The 5,000-nt window shown below is 65.9% G+C and overlaps 2 non-coding genes across 2 annotated transcripts in view; both read right to left on the minus strand.

Moving 5' to 3' along the window:
- Positions 1-375, minus strand: part of LOC144489918 (28S ribosomal RNA) — a 3,775-nt gene extending 3,400 nt beyond the window's left edge. Inside the window, exon 1 of the ribosomal RNA XR_013497102.1 lies at positions 1-375. This exon is cut by the window's left edge and continues 3,400 nt beyond it. This is a non-coding gene — a ribosomal RNA (28S ribosomal RNA).
- A 1,260-nt stretch (positions 376-1,635) lies between these two features.
- Positions 1,636-1,789, minus strand: LOC144489917 (5.8S ribosomal RNA). Its single transcript, XR_013497101.1, has one exon. It is a non-coding gene; the product is annotated as a 5.8S ribosomal RNA (ribosomal RNA).
- Positions 1,790-5,000: the final 3,211 nt, after the last annotated feature.

Here is a 5,000-nt window from a genome sequence, read left to right on the forward strand (position 1 = left end):
ACTTTCCCTTACGGTACTTGTTGACTATCGGTCTCGTGCCAGTATTTAGCCTTAGATGGAGTTTACCACCCACTTTGGGCTGCATTCACAAGCAACCCGACTCCGAGAAGACTCAATCACGACGAGCCAGGGACCGCAACCGGCCTGACACCTTCCACAGGCCACGCCTCGATCAGAAAGACTTGGGCCCCTCGAGCATCGTCAGAGAAAGGTCTCCTTTACGCCACATTTCCCACGCCCGGCAGGCGAGCGGGGATTCGGCGCTGGGCTCTTCCCTCTTCACTCGCAGTTACTAGGGGAATCCTTGTTAGTTTCTTTTCCTCCGCTTAGTAATATGCTTAAATTCAGCGGGTTGACACGTCTGATCTGAGGTCGTAGGCAGCAACGAGTGCTCTGGCCGGCCGGTCGTCGGCGCCTCCACGCGCTTCGGGCGCACACACAGACACACACACGTACGCGTGCTCGCAAGTGCGCGCCGTGCTGCGCAGCGGATGCACAGGCACGGACACACACGGAACGCACACGGTACTGCGAGCGCTGCGTGCCCCCTCGCACTCGGCGCCGGACCGGGCTCGGCACGTCAACTGTTCCAGAGAATCGTTTGCGGCGAGGCGTGCGCCCACCTCCACGGTAACGGAAAGCAGTGCTGCTGGCGGGGTCGCGGTGCGACGGCGGTATCGAGCGAGAGAAAAGCAGGGCCGTGGGACACACAGCCTGCCGGAGCGAAAGGCCAGACGCCAAGGACGAAGCCGGGCGGCGGAGCGCACGGGCTGCAAGCGGCGGGTGGCCACGCCGCGGCCAGGACAGCACCTTTCACGTAGAAGACTTCGGCGGCAGCAGGACACGGGGAGACACCGGAGCGAGGACCACACGGCCAAGTCGGCTCTGCGACGATTCGAACCCAAGGCACACGTTGAACGCGGGCGCAGGCACATTGCCCCAGAACCGCAACGGCAGAGGGTGGGCTGCGGAGTGTGGAAGGAGCCGCAGCTCCAGCGCAACACAAGCAACGACACCCAACCGCCACGGATTCCCACGACAAAAATGCAAGCACTCGCACGCGCAACAGAGGGAAGAAAAGCACGGCACGACCGAGCACCGATCCAGGCATCAAGCGTCACACGCGTCAAGCTGCCGTCCTCCACGCGACGGCACTGAACGGCCACGGCAACCCACCGGCAGGCAACCGAGCACGGACCACGCGAGGCAACGTGTCCGGAGACGTCCAGCGGACAGTCACTCCACTCTCTCACTCTCTGTGCCGGAGCACCCAACCGAGCCAACTCTTGCGGATCCTTCCCGTGGACGAGCCACACACACACATCAACAGAGAGTCAACCCCCCTGGCCCGAGCCTAACGGAAGGCACACACGGTCCCGGCAGCGAGGCAGTCACGTTCTCTCTCTCTGGCAACCCGATGACAGCCGTGCCGGCGACCCCGAGGTGGCTGGGCCAGTGCGGGAGCGGGCAGTGCCGACGAGCCCGGAGGCGGACGCCGGCACCCAAGAGGTCAAGCTCTCCGACGCGGATTACTCTGGGTCTGCACTTAGGGGGACAGAGAGGACGGCACCTCTGCGACACCCCAGCCGCGCTCTTCGGCGCACGGATGCGCGCGAAGTGCGATTGATTGTCAAGCGACCCTCAGACAGACGTAGCCCCGGGAGGAACCCGGGGCCGCAAAGTGCGTTCAAAGTGTCGATGATCAATGTGTCCTGCAATTCACATTAATTCTCGCAGCTAGCTGCGTTCTTCATCGACGCACGAGCCGAGTGATCCACCGCTAAAAGTTGTATCGGGTTTCGGATCGGTTGCCCGATCCTGGGACGCGCAAAACGCTCCCCCGCCGACGTGACGGTGGAGCCCCAGCCTGGCGCGTACCACGGCGTGAGCCCGGAGGCGCACGCACTCGAGCGACAATCAAGCGAAAAAAAGGAGGAATCAGGGCGCTCGCAGGCGTTGAGTGCCGGCGTGGGTGAGGGGCCGGGGCCCGCCACGCGCCGTCACGCCCCGCAACAGCCAGAGGCAGAGTTCTCTGGTGTCACCGTCTGGCGGTAGGCTCGAGAGTCGAGGCGAGGCCGCAGCGGACTGAGTCGGGTGCAAGCCGCGGAGGACAGGCCGACGCTACGGGCGCAAGCCGACCCCGCACGCCCCAACCTCGGCGGGCTGGGGAAGGGGGCGCGGCGGAACGCTCGCAAGCGCGGCTGCCCCCGCGGACAGGCACATTCTCTCGAACGCGGTGGACGCTCGCTCAAGTCAGCACGAGACCAGACCGGACCGACAGGCGGACAACGAATCTTTAAACCTCGCACCCACCCTCCGCACACGGGTGCCGGAGGAATGGTGAGCATGAACAGGTACCCCTCACCGGGCTTTGAAGAGAGTGACTAGAATGCGACCAAAGCTTCACCGCGGCGGGAGACAAAAAGGCCCCTGACTGCACCAGAACGTCTCCCTGCGGAGTCACACAGTGGCCGTTCACCGTGGTCCCGTCGACAAGCCGCCAGGACAAGCACCCAAGCCCGCAGCAGCTCTCTTCGTTTCAACTGCGGATGTAATGCTGCAAGGCGGTGGCAAGGTCACGTCGCAGCCCGCAAGCCGTCGCCAAGGCGAGAGGAAGACGGTCCCCACAGCGGGCACACACAGACGGACGTGGAGCACGGGGCGGCGGCCCACAGGTGCGCACACGCGCCGTGCCGAGGATCGGTGCGGACGCCGGTGACATCGCACCCGGCAGAGCGGCTAGGCAGAAGTCGCTGCGGAGGAGGAGCACCGTCGGCGGAACGGTCTGCTGGCGGGCGAGGGACCAAACGAGCAGCTAGAACGGGCGGAGTGGACCGGACTGCAGAAGCGGAGTGAGTGCGTGGCTGACGCCACCGTCTCCCTCCGAGCGTCTGCTCGCGCCGGCCAAACCGCCGAACCGCTGAACGAAAGGACCGCATCGTCCCACGCAGGCAGGCCGGCCGTGTTGCCGTGCGTGCCCCCACCTCTCGGACGGACTGCAAAGACACCCTACGAAGCCAACGGCGAAGCCCTTCCAACGGCGCAGGCGTAGCGTGTGCGGCACCCGCATGGACTTGCCGGCGTGCAACCGAGCGTGTGCGTGCTCGTCGGTGGCGGCGCCCGCGCGCCGGCCCAACCGAGTGGGACCGAGATCGACGTCGCCCGGCTTCGGCGGAACGTGCGTACGGGTGACCAGGCCCGTTCGACGGGTACGGCGAAATTGTCGGTGTGACCTCCCACCCGCGTGGGAGGCGCCAGCGTCAGTACGGGCCACGGCCCCGGGGCCAACCCCCGTGAGGCTCTCCTGCCTGGCCCAACCGGCGCAGCCTTCGAGTTCAAGGAGTGACGGGCCGCCCTCCCCGGAGAGGTGGCGGGCCCCCGGCCGACAAAGATCCTTCACAACGTGTTCACCAACAGAAACCTTGTTACGATTTTTATTCTGTGTTACGGGTTTCGGTTCGGGCCCCCGGAGAGGTTGTCCGATACCTGGCCCCGGGGCCGGCCCCCGTGAGGCTCTCCTGCCTGGCCCAACCGGCGCCAGCCTTCGCGTTCAAGGAGTGACGGGCCGCCCTCCCCGGAGAGGTGGCGGGCCCCCGGCCGACAAAGATCCTTCACAACGTGTTCACCAACAGAAACCTTGTTACGACTTTTATACCGTGTCGGGTTTCGGCTCGGGCCCCCGGAGAGGTTGTCCGATCCTGGGACGCGCTAAACGCTCCCCCGCCGACGTGACGGTGGAGCCCCAGCCTGGCGCGTACCACGGCGTGAGCCCCGGAGGCACACGCACTCGAGCGACAATCAAGCGAAAAACCTTTCTCGGAGGAAACAGGGCGCTCGCAGGCGTTGAGTGCCGGCGTGGGTGACGGGCCGGAGCCCGACACGCGCCGTCACGCCCCGCAACAGCCAGAGGCAGAGTTCTCTGGTGTCACCGTCTGTCGGAAGGCTCGAGAGTCGAGGCGAGGCCGCAGCGGACTGAGTCGGGTGCAAGCCGCGGAGGACAGGCCGACGCTACGGGCGCAAGCCGACCCCGCACGCCCCAACCTCGGCGGGCTGGGGAAGGGGGCGCGGCGGAACGCTCGCAAGCGCGGCTGCCCCCGCGGACAGGCACATTCTCTCGAACGCGGAGGACACTCGCTCAAGTCAGCACGAGACCGGACCGACAGGCGGACCACGAATCTTTAAACCTCGCACCCACCCTCTGCACGCGGGTGCTCGAGGAATGGTGAGCATGAACAGGTACCCCGTACCGGGATTGAAGAGAGAGTGACTAGAATGCGACCAAAGCTTCACCGCGGCGGGAGACAAAAAGGCCCCTGACTGCACCAGAACGTCTCCCTGCGGAGTCACACAGTGGCCGTTCACCGTGGTCCCGTCGACAAGCCGCCAGGACAAGCACCCAAGCCCGCAGCAGCTCTCTTCGTTTCAACTGCGGATGTAATGCTGCAAGGCGGTGGCAAGGTCACGTCGCAGCCCGCAAGCCGTCGCCCAGGCGAGAGGAAGACGGTCCCCACAGCGGGCACACACGGACGGACGTGGAGCACGGGGCGGCGGCCCACAGGTGCGCACCCGCGCCGTGCCGAGGATCGGTGCGGACGCCGGAGACATCGCACCCGGCAGAGGGGCTAGGCAGAAGTCGCTGCGGAGGAGGAGCACCGTCGGCGGAACGGTCTGCTGGAGGGCGAGGGACCAAACGAGCAGCTAGAACGGGCGGAGTGGACCGGACTGCAGAAGCAGAGTGAGTGCGTGGCTGACGCCACCGTCTCCCCCCAAGCATCTGCTCGCGCCGGCCAAACCGTGGAACCGCTGAACGAAAGGACCGCATCGTCCCAAGCAGGCAGGCCGGCCGTGTTGCCGTGCGTGCCCCCACCTCTCGGACGGACTGCAAAGACACCCCCACAGGGCTGTGTGCGACGCCAACGGCGAAGCCCTTCCAACGACGCAGGCGTTGCGTGTGCGGCACCAATGCCGAGGATCGGTGCGGACGCCGGAGACATCGCACC

This window comes from Mustelus asterias, unplaced genomic scaffold (assembly GCF_964213995.1).
Source record: "Mustelus asterias unplaced genomic scaffold, sMusAst1.hap1.1 HAP1_SCAFFOLD_2670, whole genome shotgun sequence".
Lineage (NCBI taxonomy): Eukaryota > Metazoa > Chordata > Chondrichthyes > Carcharhiniformes > Triakidae > Mustelus > Mustelus asterias.